The sequence below is a fragment of the Aquarana catesbeiana genome, linkage group LG02 (genome assembly GCF_042186555.1).
Source record: "Aquarana catesbeiana isolate 2022-GZ linkage group LG02, ASM4218655v1, whole genome shotgun sequence".
Classification (NCBI taxonomy): Eukaryota; Metazoa; Chordata; class Amphibia; order Anura; family Ranidae; genus Aquarana; species Aquarana catesbeiana.
The window spans coordinates 611,648,311-611,664,553 of NC_133325.1; the positions used below are offsets into that span (position 1 = coordinate 611,648,311).

The 16,243-nt window shown below is 42.8% G+C and overlaps 1 protein-coding gene across 8 annotated transcripts in view; it reads left to right on the forward strand.

The window, feature by feature from the left end:
• The first annotated feature begins 7,530 nt into the window (after positions 1-7,530).
• Positions 7,531-16,243, forward strand: part of PNPLA4 (patatin like domain 4, phospholipase and triacylglycerol lipase) — a 150,039-nt gene continuing 141,326 nt past the window's right edge. For 3 of the 8 annotated variants that reach the window (XM_073616362.1, XM_073616361.1, XM_073616365.1), the window contains exons 1-2: positions 7,737-7,860; positions 8,789-8,873. The gene's annotated coding sequence lies outside the window, so the exon portion shown is untranslated. The other 5 variants (XM_073616364.1, XM_073616368.1, XM_073616366.1 and 2 more) reach the window with 5 other exon arrangements.

The window sequence follows — 16,243 nt, forward strand, 5'->3', positions numbered from 1 at the left end:
TGCAAATAGGGAAGCTTCATTTTGCATTAGTCCTTTTCCCAGAGCTTAGTGAATGTGGTGACATTTCACTTTTCAAATAATGCCAAGTTATTTGCAAAGAAAATGAAAAAAACAAAAACAAAACAATTTGCTTGATTATGACTGAATGATGGAAGTCAGCAGAGTTTCACCTTAATCAGGAACCTCTGGGGAAAATTCTCATGCAAAATGAACAGCCTATTTGGCTTTTAGTAGAACAACCTCATGGTATCATGCTTAGTAATATCTCACATTACAACAACTCTCTTTACACCCCAGCTGGGAAAGAGCATGCCATTTTTGTGTTTTAGGAAATGTTCAGTGACCTTCACTGTTAAAGCGGTTGTATACCCTCAGAAAAAAAAAAAAAAGATTTAAAGAAAAAAAAAACCCCTGTAAGGCAATGGCATAATGAGCTAGTATGCACCGCTTACTAGCTCATTATGAAATACTTACCTTAGAATGAAATCCCCGTATCGCAGGGCGGTCCACGCCGAGGGAGCTGACATTTTGTCCTCGGCGTGTCTTCCGGATTCGCGGCTCCGGTGCTGTAATGGCCAGAGCCGTGATGATATGCGCGCGGGAGTCTTCTTCCCGGCAAGGTCCGGTGTCTTGTCGAATACAGTCCCCTATCATATAGTGTCCGCCCTGTACTGTGCAGGTGCAGTACGGAGGACAAACGAGACGCCGAAAGTCTCCGAAGTTCAACAGCTGATCATCAGCTGTACACGGCGCCTGCGCTTTTATTCTCACCCTATGTCCAGGTTCATTCCCTACTATCCAAGTGGACATAGAGTTAGAATAAATAGTTGCCGAGCCCATCGCCCAAGCGCCGTGTACAGCTGATAGTCAGCTGATCAACTTCGGACACTTTCGGCATCTCCTTCTCCTCCGTACTGCGCAAGCGCTGCGCCTGCGCAGTACGGAGCGGACACTATCCGATAGGAGGACAGTATATGTCAAAACACCGGCAGCGTCTGCTGGACCTTCACCTGGGCATTCACAGCACATGCGCCGCTGACGTCGTACGATTTAGGAGATATTCATTTTAACTACGGGTAAGCCTTATTATAGGCTTACCTGTAGGTAAAAATGTAAAAAGTGGGTATACAACCACTTTAAAGGAGTCATCAGAAGCAAAAGAAGCATGTTTGAAGGTGTTCAGTGTGCATAAGAGTTGTGTAATTGCGAAGAATCATTTAGGTATATATATATATATATATATATATATATATATATATATATATATATGCATCTCTGTGGTGGAAAAGTATGTTCTGAACTAATCACCCCACGTTTTTTTAGTGTAAGCTGCCACTTTTCAGAAATTCGTATAAATAACTTTTTTTGCACAATATAAGCCATTCATATTTTACAACATTGCCTTATTTTAATGAATGCTTCAATGTCTTATAAATATTACTGCTAATAATACGAGACATAAATGAGAATTATAATACCAAATACAAATGCAACCCCAAAGACCCTGCTCAAGGTATTCATAAACGTAAAAGCCACACTAAACAAAGATATTTTACATTTAATAATGTATCCTTCAAGTTCTCTTGGAGCTTTTTTTTAGTAAATAATTGCATGGTACTAAAATAAAAGTCAAGTTTAAAGACAAAGTAAATATAGTGCATCACACTTGATGATATACCTAGGGCCTTTCATGACTAAAGTTCATTTGTATCACAGTACCTGTTCTAAATATATGCCCGATTTACTAAAAGTATAAATGTTTCACTTGCAAGGGTGAAAGTGACACATGATAATACCTCACAAATAAAGAGAAAGATAGCCTTATGAACAACAGTAATTAAAGACAAGGTTCTACTACAATGGAACAATGTTTATAATCTGCAAGTTAACATGCATGAACATTAAAACGGGGGTGGCGCCAACTAGTGAATTCTTGTGTATGTATATATAACAGATGCCCCTTTAACCATTTAACACCATAAACATGAATTATAAAACATTATAAACTTTATTACATATCAGATAAAAAGTGTTGAATATTAAAAAGAATATGACTTGTGTACATATATATGGTGGCAGTTCAGCAATATGGTTACCAGAACCTAAACCAAAAAACTATAGTGAGATGGGACATGGGATCTCATCTCAATAATGTTTTTTGGTTGAGGTTCTGGTAAATATATTGCTGAACTGCCACCATTTATTTATCTTACCAAAAATATTGGGATGCCTGTCTTTACACGCACATGAACTTTAATAGCACTCCAGTCTTAGTCCGTAGGGTTCAAGATTGAGTTGGCCCACCCTTTGCAGCCATAACAGCTTCAACTCTTCTGGGAAAGTTGTCCACAAGGTATAGGAGTGTGTCTATGGGAATGTTTGACCATTCTTCCAGAAGCGCATTTGTGAGGTCAGGCACTGATGTGGAGATAGAAATGTTGAGAAGCCCTGGCTTGCAGTCTCCGCTCTAATTCATCCCAAAGGTGTTCTGTCGGGTTGAGGTCAGGACTTCTTTCCAGGCATACGGGAGGGGGGGGGGGGGGGGGGTACACATACATCGTGGAATTTCAATCGAATGTTTGTACATGTAATGCTACCCCAGAAAAAGCTGCATTAGTTTAGACAGGTTCTTTCCCCAGCTGTGCAGAGACAGCAAAGGAACACAGCAACAACTGTCCAATCACTCTGGCTCCTTATTCAGTCTATTGGGTGTCTTTTGGAAGTTTATTTGCTAATAGAACTTGGGAGGGAATTTGGGGTTATGAAGAATACTCCAAAACAGAACACATTGTTAGCATGAAATAGTATGAACACAGGTAGAAGCTTTACTCACTGGATCCTGGTACACAGACAGTCCACAGATTCAGCCTTTTGTAAAGTGGTCCAGCATTCAGTCCATAGGGCTCTAGGGGCTGGCAGCCCCTCTCCTCTCCACTCACAGATCCATCCCCACATGGGTGGAGGGGGAAGACATTCTCATCAGGGCTCCAGATTATTTAACAGCATCCTAGCACAAGCACACCTTCTCATGGATTGGCTAAGCCCTGCTGAATGTTCAGACTGGACATTTGAATCCTCAAGCCCTAAGCTCTAGAAACTTCTCCTAGGGGCAGAGGGGAGTAATTAAACTTTCAGCCTGTGAACATGGGTTTCCTCAGACCTTTTTCGGGGGGCATCATTTTAAGGTCACCCATGCTCGGCCCCTTTTTGACAATGTCATGAAGGTGAGGTGCTTAGTCATCATATAAAGCGCAGGCATGCAAAGGTTTGAGAAACCTGATGCAAAAGCTTAATAGAAGGATCAAGCTGCCATTGTCTGATCAGCAATTTCTAATCTGTTTTTAACCCCTACTCTGCACTGCCCCAAAGTCCTCCCCTAAACACGCCCTTGTAAATTATCTCATGAATTGACACTGTTAACTGATTTATTTTTAAATGATCAGTGCCCATCAGTACAGTCCTATCAGTTTATCAGTTCCACCTCATCAGTGGCCATCAGTGCCGCCTCATTAGTGGCCATCAGTGCAGCATATCATTGCCCATCAGTGAAGCTTGCCACTGCCCATCAGTGCAGCCTATCAGTGCCCATCAGTGCAGCCTACCATTGCCCATCAGTGCAGCCTATCAGTGTCCATCAGTGCAGCCTATCATTGCCCATCAGTGCAGCCTACCATTGCCCATCAGTGAAGCATATCAGTGTGGAACATCATTGCCCATCAGTGCAGTGTATCATTGCCATCAGTGCAGCATATCATTGCCCATCAGTGCATCGTATCATTGCCCATCAGTGCCCATCAGTGCAGTATATCATTGACCATCAGGGCAGCGTATCATTGCCCATCAGTGCAGCGTATCAGTCATCAGCTCCCATCAGTGCAGCATATCATTTGCCCATCAGTGCTGCATATGATTGCCCATCAGTGCAGCATATCATTGGCCATCAGTGCAGCATATCATTGGCCATCAGTGCAGCATATCATTGGCCATCAGTGCAGCGTACCATTGCCCATCAGTGCAGCATATCATTGGCCATCAGTGCAGCATATTATTGGCCATCAGTGCAGCATATCATTGGCCATCAGTCCAGCATATAATTGGCCATCAGTGCAGCATCATCAGTATCCATCAACGCAGCCTGTCATTGCCCAAACGTGCAGCCTCATCAGTGCCCAGCAATGCATCAGGGAGGAATCAGGAGGATCTGCCGGCTGGATGACACAGAGCAGGGATCTCCTGCTGAGACGTGGCTTGTATATGAATAGCCGCCGCTGTCAAACAAAGTCCCGTCTCCTAGACCTGCTACTCTAATAGACAGCACACTGGTCCAATGCCAGTAAAGGAGATGGGACTTTGTTTGACAGTGGCTGGCTTTTCATATAAAAGCCGCGCCTCAGTGGGAGATCCCCGCTCTGTGTCATCCGGCTGCCCAATCCTTCTGACAGTTTCCTGGCTGATCGTTTCTGGTAGAAGCGATAAGTGCATGTGCGGATACCTTGCTCCAGCTCTGAGCAGACCAAAATAAACAATCACTTCTCCTGTGATTACAGCAAAATCCAAAACTAAATGTACCTAGCAGCCTAACTAGGAGGGCGCTACATACAGAAATCGGTCATCTTGCTATCACTGAGTCATTTCGTTTAAAAATAAATACAATTTCAGTCAGATCTGCTAGCTGACTGGAATCTAGGGCCGAAACAACTAATCGATTAATCAACAACTAATTGATGATGAAATTAATCAATTACTATTTTCATAAATGATTAATCGGCCAGCTGATTAATTGGCAGAATATAATGCATTATTTGTTTACATATCAGGTATTGCAGTGCAGCACACATACAGCTCAGTACACCATCCATACATGTCAGTAAGTGCCTGAGAACTTGTGAATGTGTGAGGAGCAATGCCTCATGGGACATGTAGTCCTGGGCAGGAAGTGAGTGGTTCTAAAGGCAGAAGTTTTCTTTACCTTGCTATTGGGGCACTCTATACTATACTTTGCAGCTTGCTATTGGGGCACTCTGAAGGCAAGAGGAGCGATAAGTGTCAGTGGGGGACCCCAGAAGAGGAGAATCAGGGCTGTTCTGTGCAAAACGGATCCGCCTGTCCATTTTCATCCGAATTCCATCTGATCGACCAGATGGATGGAAAATAGGGTTTCCATCTGTCTGGATTTGGTGGACCTGATCGGATCGGATAGGATAGCAGCGGATGTCAGCCGACACGTCACAGCTGCCATCCTTCGCTCCATAGAGGTGAATGGAGCGTCCGATCAGGTCCGCCTGAAAAACGGACAGGTGGACCTGATTGGACAGCATGTGTGAAAGGGGCCTTAGGTAGGAATTTCTCTGTTCTCCAACCCCCTAGACAAAAATGAGCAGTTGACCCATGCAGTGTGGACACAGACCCAAACATTTGGGCTTTACAGTGGAAGTCCATGTAATATCTAAAATCCCTGTATCTATAGACACCATGGATCTAACACTAACCTCTCTATCTCTGTAAAGGAAAAACAAGTATACATACCATTTTGGAAGCTGATCTGACCCGCTCTGACCGGATCCCACGCTGAGCTGTCAGCTGCGGCTTCTCTGTGTAGACGAGTGCAGAGGAGACGGAGGACAACGAAAGCCCCATAGTAACTCTATGGGTGACGTCACTTCTAGAGTTGCCACCTCATCCCTTTAAACCCGAACACATATTAATTACACAGGTTCTGTTGCTAATTGAATGCAGGTAAGGTACTAAGACCCCTTTCACACTGGGGCGGTTTGCAGGCGGTATTGCGCTAAAAATACCGCCTGCAAACCGCCCCTAAACAGCCTCCACTGTTTGTTCAGTGTGAAAGCCCGAGGGCTTTCACACTGAAGCGGTGCGCAGGCAGGACGGTGAAAAAAGTCCTGCAAACCGCTTTTTTGGAGCGGTGAAGGAGCAGTGTATTCACCGCTCCTTCACCGCTCCTGCCCATTGAAATCAATGGGATAGCGCGGCTATACCGCGGCAATGCCGCGGCTATAGCCGCGCTGTACGAGGGATTTTAACCCTTTTTCGGCCACCAGCGGGGGGTTAAAACCGCATCGCTAGCGGCCGAATACCGCTGCAAGAACGACGGTACAGCAGCGCTAAAAATAGCGCTGTTGTACCACCGACGCCCCCAACGCCCCAGTGTGAAAGGGGCCTAAGTGAGTTTGATTATCACCTTATTCAGCCACAGAACCTGTGTAATTAATATGTGTTTGGGTTTAAAGGGATGAGGTGGCAACCCTAAACCCTAGTCACTTCCCATTCATTTCACAGCCATTGTCCTTCGTGTAGAGTTGCCACCTCATCCCTTTAAACCTGAACACATATAAATTACACAGGTGCTGTGGCTGATTAAGGTGGTAAATAAACTCACTTGTTGCCTTATCTGCATCTAATTAGCCTCAGAACCTGTGTATTTCATATGTGTTTGGGTTTAAAGTGATGAGGTGGCAACTCTACCTCTGTGTCCTCTGCAGAGCTTCTGGCGCTGGAGATAAGGTTGCCACCTCATCCCTTTAAACCCAAACACATATTAATTACACAAGTTCTGTGGCTGATTAAGGTAGTAATTAAACTCACTTATTGCCTGACCTGCATTCAATTAGCCACAGAACCTGTGTAATTCATATGTGTTCGGGTTTAAAGGGATGAGGTGGCAACTCTAGCTGGAGATCAGTTTGGAGTGGGTCAGAACGGCTTCCAAAAAGATATGTATACTCATTTTTCTTTTCTTTACAGGGATAGAGAGGTTAGTGTTAGATCCATGAGGGGGTTATTTACGAAAGGCAAATCCACTTTGCACTGAAAGTGCACTTGGTAGTGCAGTCACTCTAAATCTAAGGGTAGATCTGAAATGAGTAGAAGCTCTGCTGATTTTATCATCCAATCATGTGCAAGCTAAAATGCTGTTTTTTATTTTCCTTGCATGTCCCCCTCGGATTTACAGAGACTTTACTTCCAAGTGCGCTTGCAGTGAAAAGTGTATTTTCCTTTAGTAAATTACCCCCATGGTGTCTATAGATGCAGGGATTTTAGATTTTTGCATGGACTTCCACTTTAACGGGCTGCTAAGCACTCTACAATCAGTAATGAACTGGTAAGCAGTCGTTCGGCCCATTTTTTATTTTATTTTTTTGCCATTTCATAAATACTGCTGGAGTAAATCCATTAAGGTCAAGATGAAAAGGAATACTTTTGTCTGAAACCTATCTAGTGTAACCTAACATGGTGTAGCACAGTAGCAGAAACATTCATAAAGTATATATGAGGGATTAGCGCTACGCTATCTTGACACGGTAGCAGAAAAATTCATAAAGTATACCTGGGATTTTCACTACGGTGATTTGACACAGCAGCAGAAAAAAAAAATCATAAAGTATGTGTGGGATTAGCTCTATCTGTCAGTATAGCCAAGTAACATAGATGTTTGTGAATAATGTATACAGTATGACAGGATCCTTTCAGTATAATAGCAAAACGTGATATGTATTTGTGAGCTCTGAAATAGAAAAAAGTGGATGTCTGTGACAGCATGATCATGAATTATATATATCAATGGAGGACTGCAGAAGGAGAGCTGTATGCTTTCCTACTGCAAAGAGGACCAAACATTCAATAAAGGGGAACCATTTGGAGGTGAGATTCCGGTCAAGATATACAGCCATTTGAATAAGCAGCTTTGCTCATAGAAAAAAAATAAAAACCTGACGGGTGTAGTGAATCAGTGTGAAGTCTCTATTGGCTGTTAATATACTTCTTGTTATTGGTTGCTGGCATAGGAAGGAAGGCGAGTAGAAAAAAAATATCCTTCCTGGTTTCTATGGCAAGGCAGAAAAGGTCAGAGTGCTGAAATAACAAATGTTTACTGCATTCAGCAAGCTTGGAAAGTACAGCTCTGGGCTGTGTGGGAGCTGGCATGGCTCTGCAGAGTGACACATTTCTCTCCATAGGCTGCTGGAGAAGGAAAGATAGCAGGGGAGCTGTACACCCCCTGCTTGTATTTGTCTTCTGGCTTCATCACAAATTCTATGCTGTGCTGTATGCTTACACCGGAATATTTTACAGGGATGTCCTGGATTATTAATGGGAGGATAGGGACAAAGTAAGCAATATTTAAACAACATTATAGCCAGGAAGCCATAGACGATGGGGAAAAAAAATATAAAAAAAATGCAATGTATTGCACAAAAGAGAAAAAAGTTAATTTTAGATTAATAATACATAGGGTTGTGATGATGTGCACCGTACTGCAACCTAGCTGGAGTGTAATCAGGGAAATATATATATTCTCATCAGTTGCTATGACAGCATATTTTGGGGAAGATTTACTAAAACTGGTGCAGCTGTGCATAGTAACCAATCCGCTTCTAAGGCTGGCCATACACTATTCAATTTTCCTGTTCAACTTTCCTTTAGATTTACCAAAACCATATAATAGGAGGTCAAACCTAAACACTTTCAATTTGGATGCAATCAGGCAGGCCCTTGTACTACATAGTTGAAGGTAAATCTAAAGAAAATTGAACAGGAAAATTGTATGGTGTATGGCCAGCTTAACTTCAGCTTGTTCAATTAAGCTTTGACAAACAAACCTAGAATCAGATTGGTTACTATGCACAGCTGCACCAGTTCTAGTAAATCTTCCCCTTTGCCTTATTAAAGTAAATGGGGATTCTAATATTCATATTGAAGTGTTAAAAAAAAAAAAAAAAAAAAAAAAAAAAAGATTTGAGTAACGATTATTTTTTTTTATTTTTATGCCTAGGTTCGTGTGGGCTGCTCGCACACAGGTATGACAATGCCGTCGCTGTATTGTAACGCCAAGTGACAGTATCTGGCAGGATCAAAAGGTAATATTATTCAAAACTGACGCAAGGTAATAGGATGAAGCAGTACAGAGAGGTGCATTGCCTACAGCCTCTGAAGTTTTTGCATTTCCGTGGGTGGAGAAAGGTGTACGCTGTGAGGAACGAGCGCATCTTTGTGCCTGGGAGTGACAGGCGTTTGAGTACAGCTGTCTGTACAAATTTATGGCAGGTTGGAGCTGTACACTGGTAACTAACCACACATCTGAGCATGAATTTGCGCACAGGGATGGATTAGAGTTGCCACCTCATCCCTTTAAAACCGAACACATATGAATTACACAGGTTCTGTGGCTGATTAAGGTGGTAATTAAATTCACTTGTTGCTTTATCTGCATTAAATTAGCCTCAGAACCTGTGTAATTCATATGTGTTCGGGTTTAAAGGGATGAGGTGGCAATCCTTGGATGGATGCATGTGCCCCTCAAGGCTTCTCCATTCCTATACACAAGTAAAAGCTCAGATGTGCAGTTACCTGTGTACAGCCACAGTCTGTGTTTGATTTGTACAGGCAGCTGTATGCAATGCCTGTAACTCCCAGGCTCGGAGATACAGCTTGTTTTGTCATGGTGTATGGTAAATAGATAAAATAAGTGCAGCGCAAACGAATATTAATAATCATGGAGTATTGAATAATCTAATAAATCCTAAGAAATAACAAAAGTCCTTAAATATGAAATGGTGAAAGTAGCAGATAACTCTCTTCTGGGGAAACTGGTAACAAACTTAAATCCGTGCGGTAAATATGGAAAGAGATTGCGCTTACCAGATCCAATTGACCCCTTGATTATAGGGGGTCCGAAACAGCATAAATGGGTCCGTGGCAGACTGCTGGGCTGGCTGTGATCTGCAGAAATCTCCTCAGATCAGGAGTATAAAACCATAATACCGATGGATATTTTCTTTTCTTTCTCAATTTGGCAATATCCTGTCTTGGCTTGAATTTATTAGGACAAATCTCAACGCGTTTCGAAAAAAAACTCCTTCTTCAGGGATTAAAGCAGGGGTATGCCGTTTCTTGATTATTTTAAAGGGGTCCTTTGCACCAGGTGAGGAGACACTCAATTGGGCAAGTGGGTGATATTCTTTGGTGGTGGTCCATGGTGCAAGGTATGGTACTTTGCACCCATGTGAATGAGGGTTTCACTGACATTTTATTTGAACCCTCATTCACACAGGCACAAAAAGCCACGCACCTCTGCTGTAGCCATAATCTGCTAACCATGCAGCCGAGTGTTTATTTACCATAAGTAAGAATGAGTTCCGGCATGTTCGCACAGCCCAAATGCAGAGCCCGCCAGGAAGTCGGCGCTGCGCTGCGCTAATCACAGGCAGTGAGACATTGTCCTGATGTGCGGCTGCAGAGATCAGGAAATGTCTCGCTGCCTGTGATTAGCACAGCGCAGTGCCAACTTCCTGGCGGGATCGGCACGTGGGCTGTGCGAACACGCCGGAGCTCATCCTTAACCATAAGCAATGGATGTGCTCCGCTGGATGCTCATTCATTCTTGTATGCAAGTAAAAGCTCAGATGTAGCTTCACCAGCATACTGCCACAGCCTGTCATTGATTTTGTACTTGTGGCTGTATGCAAATAACTGTCACTCCAAGGTGCAGAGATGTGCTTGTTTTGTCATGGTGTATTACTCTCTGTACCCATTTGAATGAGGGTTCACATGCACTTTATTTTATGTGAACTCTCATTCGCATGGGCGCAGACAGCCATACACCTAGACCTGCAGCTTTGCGCTGGCAACCACACATCCAAGCGTTTACTTGCCTATACAAATGGATGTGTGCACCTGGATGCTTATCCATCCCTGTATGCAAATTCTGTTACTAATATACAGTCACAGCCTGTCATTAATTAGTACAGGTGGTTCCATTTTTATTATAGTAGAAGCCGGTGACGTCATATGCGCATGTGCACTGCAAGCTCAATGGACGGTGTGCCGTCCATTGAGAGCACAGTGCCTTGGCAGTGACTCCACGTGCATGCCGTCATTGCCAGTCAAACAGCCAAAGCCTGCAAACCTGGAAGGATGACCCAGTGAAGATGGAAGCACCGGGGAGCCATGACAGCGCACTGCTGGAGGGCTTTGTTCTAAGGTAAATCTATCATAATGTGGTAGTATGCGATGTATACTAGCATATTGTACTATTATCCTGCAGGGGCCTAATTTTTGGGGATTTTTTCTTGCTGTTTACTAACTTGCTCTTTTGTAAGAATGGTAATGATCAGAGCTGAGATGTGTGACCTCATATAGAGGAATTAAACCAGTTATGCTGGTTTTGGTCAATCATTTAACTTCTGGGTATTAAGGATTGAAGAGCTTAGCAAGCAAGATATGCTACAAAGCAGATCAAATCGATTATTTCTACTTGTACATTTCTGTACTTGTTTGTCATTTTATTTGCAGTGAGTGTAAGTACTGAATGTGTCTTTGTTCTAGCTTCCTGTATCCCTTTGTACAATAAGGCTCAGGCCAATCAGGCTTTGCTGCTTTACATGAGTACTGACTGGTGGGCATGCTGATGGGAGGGAAGAGCAGAGTAATAATTAACTGCAGTGCTGCTTCATTGGTCAATCGGGCTCAGGGTGTGTTTTGGTCAGTGTTCTAGATCCAGCCATGCAATCTGGCAGGGGTGAACTTTAAAAAAAAAAAAAAAAAAATGTTTCCTCAGTTTAGGCTGATATGTATTCTTCTACATATTTTTGGTAATAAATATTGATTGGTTTGTGCAAAAGTTATAGTGCCTACAAAATAGGGGATAGATTTGTGGCATTTTATTGTTAAATATTTTTTTTTTTTTTTTTTACTAGTAATGGCGGCGATCTGCAATTTTTATCATGACTGCGACATTGCGGCAGACAGATCAGACACTTTTGACTCTGTTTTGGGACCAGTGACGCTTAAACAGCTATCAGTGCTATAAATATGCACTGATTACTGTATAAATGTCACTTGCAGGGAAGCAGTTAACACTAGGGGGCGATCAAGGGGTTAACTGTGTTACCCAGGGAGTGATTCTAACTGTAGGGGGAGGGGACTGATTAGGGTAGGAGACCGGTCTGTGTTCCTATAGACACACAATCTGTCTCCTCTCCCCTGACGGGACATGGATCTGTGTGTTTACACACACAGATCCACGTTCCTGTTCTGTCACCAGCAATTGCGGGTGCCCGGCAGACATCGAGGCCGCCGGGCATACGCATTGGCTCCCGAGTGAGAAGGCGGCCCCCTATACCGCCGGAAACCAAGGACCTCATATGATTCCCGCCTGGAGGGACAGAGTGTTCCTGCCCACGTCATATGGGAAGTAGTTAAAGAAAGGTAAGGGGAGCAAACTGCTTCAGGTATGAAGAGCGTAAAAGAAAAGGGAAGCACCTCATAAGTGCAGTAGGAATATATAGACACTTCTGTACTTTTTTAATTTTATATACATATAGTGTTTACATCCCAGGAGCGATCACACGGCCTTTTTGTGCACCAATACCTTTGCTTTTCTCTACAACAGGGGTCTCTAAACTTTCTAAACAAAGGGTTTGTTTACTTTCCTTCAGGCTTTAGGGGGGCCAGAGTGTGGCCACTGGAAGTAGAAAAGGTCACAACATCAGTGGGAAAAAACAGTGCCCCATTGTTGAAGTCATTGGGAGGAATTGTGCCCCATTGTTAGTATAAGTGGATCAGTTTGGAGACCACTGCTCTATAGGTATAAAGAACAGGCAGCTAGAAGTACCTGCTAGAAATGCAGCCTCCTGATTTATTTATTTTGTTTTGTAATTTTCACTTGATGTCGCAGAATTGAACTTTCATCTTTATTCTGATGTTCCCCTTAGTTGTGGCCCAGGTTTCCAGTTTCAAGGTGGCTGATTTCCCTTGCAGGGTCCCATGAAGCTACCCATTTGTGTGTGTTCCAGGGATCAGACTATTGACCAATTTGTGGATGCTGTCTGCGCATCGGCAGTTAGAGTAGGAGAGCAGAGGAGTGTCTTGTGCATGGTCCTCTTGAAGGAACGTGTTTTAAAATTACTTCTGGGGCGCTGCCTCTGGGTCAGCTGTCATTTGCTTCCCTTGACGGTAGAGAAGTGTGTTTTGTGTGTGTAGTTCAGGCTGCCTGTACACATTGGCAAGGACAGCATCCCCACATCGAACACATTTTATGAATGCCAGGCAATCAAAGAATGATAAGATAGAACATATAGTCCAGATTTGTAACAAGTGACATTATGAGGGAGTGCTTCCAAACTGAGAAGTTTGGGGAATCAGTGCATAGAATGTGGCTGTAAATTACACACAGAACTGTTTCTGAAATTTGTGGGATAGCATTGTTTAAATGAATCTATGCTGAAGTTTACCTCCATTTAGAAATGTCTTAAAAACTCCAGGGGTTAAAGCAAGCTCATGGTTGTAGACCAGCCTGATCAATTATACAAGGTTGCAAAGGTGAGTCCCCTGTAATTGTTTGGGGGTCTTAGGTATTTTTCTAGCAAAAAAAATGCAGGTTTAAAATGTGTGCCAAATATAAAAAAAAATACTCCAGAGCCAAAGTGGTTACACCAAGCTGCACCCCCAACTCTGTAATGGGATAACACGTGGCCTTTGCAAGACAATAACAGGCACCTTCACAGCCCCACATAATGTCAGATTTCCTCCAGAGTTCTTTAGAAGCTCAAAGACCCGAGGAAGTCTAATACTGAGAATACTGGCTCTAACCCATCATTTTGATAGGTGGCCTCACTGACCAAGAAGGTTGGGGGCAAATTTAATTTCTGAATTTAAGTCAGTATTTGCAATTAAGGCTTTAAGGCTTACCATACATATTGTGATCTGACAGTACAATCTCTGCAATCAATTTAGATCTACCAAAACTATAGAATATGAGACCCTTGCACTACATACTTGTTTATGTATATTGGAAACACCCACGCTTGATAAATGGGACAAATAAACTGGAAAAAAAACAGAACGAATTGGAGCTGCCGTCAAAAAGGACTTCTATTTGTCCGTTACCTCGAAAAAGGTTCCCTTAAAAGCTAAGTTCACTTTTGCTCACTTTTTTGTTTTGTTTTGTTTCTAAATTTCAGCTCCCCTATGTACCAATATAGCATTAATGTACTTATTTTGTAAAAATAAAACTCTCTTCATAGCTGTTTAAACACATTGCTCCATTACTTCTGCCTTACTTCATGGTCAGACTTTAACTCATGACACAGGAAGAAGTTGTCCAGCTGAGGATAGATGATGCAGTGTGTGTGCTAATCAAGATCAGCTGGTCAACTCCTTCCTGTGTCATCGCCTAAAGTCTGACCAGGAAGTAAGGCAGAAGTAATGGAGCAGTGTGCTTAAACAGCTTTAAAGACAGTAAGGTAAGCCAGTGAAGAATTAACGTAAAGCTGTTTTATTTTTGCAATATAAGTATATTAATGCTATTTTGGTACATAGGGGAACTGGAATTTAGAAAAAAAAAGTGAACAAAGGTGAACTTGGCCTTTAACCACTTGCCGTCCAAATCCCCCCCCTCCCTCCCTGTACATATACTGCAGGGCGGCAGCTCTTACAGACGAAATCACATAACTGTACGTGATCGCCCCTTCCGGGTTTGTGGCGTGCACTGGCATCCAGCTCCTGCTGTGATTGGACCCACCAATCATTCCCAACAGAGGCAGAATGGCGATCTGCCTATGTAACCAAAGCAGAATCGTCATTCTGCAACAAGAGAAGACAGAGATCCTGTGTTTCTGCTAAGCAGGAACATGGATCTCTGTCTTCCCACAGTACAAGCACCCCTCACACAGTTATAAAGCACTCCTTAGGGACACATTTAACCCTTTGATCGCCCCTAATGTTAACCCCTTCCCTACCAGTGTCATTAGTAAAGTGATAGTGCATAATTTTTTAGCAATGATCACTATATTTGTGTCAGTGATCCCCAAAAAGTATCACTTAGTATTTGATTTGCCCGCCACATTGTTGCAGACCCACTGTAAGTTGCTGATCGCCGCCATTACTAGTCCATAAAAATATGCCATAGTTTGTAGAGGCTAAAACTTTTGCGCAACTTTTTCTTACCAAAAACATGTAGCAGAATACATATTGGCCTAATTTGATGAAAAAATTATTATTTTTTTTTTTTATTTTGTATGTTTAATAGCAGGATGTAAAAAAAATAATTGTTTTTTGTTGGTGTGTCATGTGGTCATTTAATTACTTGATCCCTCTCCTTTTTAAGGTCTTTGTGATGCCACTGTTTCTTTACGAATACTCAGTGTTGCCCCACTTTACAATGCTACTACATACTTGTTGGGAGAGCTAAGGGGCCTGTTCTTACCAGTGCATTTAAAAAAAGCAATATACATTTTTTAAAAAAAAAAAAGCATGTCACGTTTTCAGGCCTGGTTCACACCTATGCGTTTTTTAGTGATTTTTTTTTTTTTTTCTTTTGCTTTTTGTAGAAACGCACTACAGTCCATTTAACACGGTTTCCTATGAAAAACATTTACATCTATGCTTTTTTTCAGCTGCTGCATTTTTTCTAAAGGATCAGGGGTCAGGGGCTTTTTTTAAACACAAAACGGTGCTTTTTGGTTCAATAGACTTCAATGGAGAAGCTGAAGAAAAGCATGTAGTGCGTTTTTGCCGCAGTTTACGTTTTGCTATTTTTAATCTGCTCAACAACAAATTGGCCAAAAAAAACCACACGCATCAAAAATGTGCGTGCAAAAAATGCAAAACCCAAAAACAAAAAGCATTGCAGAAACGGATCAAAAGCAAACTGCATAGGTGTGAACCAGGCCTTCTCATGTTTTAATGCATTGCATTGAAATTAACATAATGCATAGTGCCTTTTAGACCCCTTTCACACTGAGGCAGTTTTCAAGTGTTTCAGCGCTAAAAATAGCACCTGAAAACTGCCTCTCAAGCCACCCAAAGGCTTTCACACTTGAGCGGTGCACTTGCAGGACGGGAAAAAAGTCCTGCAAGCAGCATCTGCCCATTAGAATGAACGGGCACCGCTTTTCAGGCGCTTCGGAAGCACCGCATCACGGGTGCTTTTAACCCCTTCTTGGGGGTTAAAAGAGCCCCGCTACAGCCCAAAAAGCACCGCTATAACAGCGATAAAGCGCCGCTAAAACGAGCGGCGCTTTATTGGTAACGCCGGTGTCTTGTCGAATACAGTCCCCTATCCAGAAGTGTCCGCCCTGTACTGCGCAAGCGCAGTACGGAGGACAAACGAGATGCCGAAAGTCTCCGAAGTTCAACAGCTGATCGTCAGCTGTACACGGCGCCTGCGCATTTATTCTTACCCTATGTCCAGGATCATTCCCTACTATCCAAGTGGACATAGAGTTAG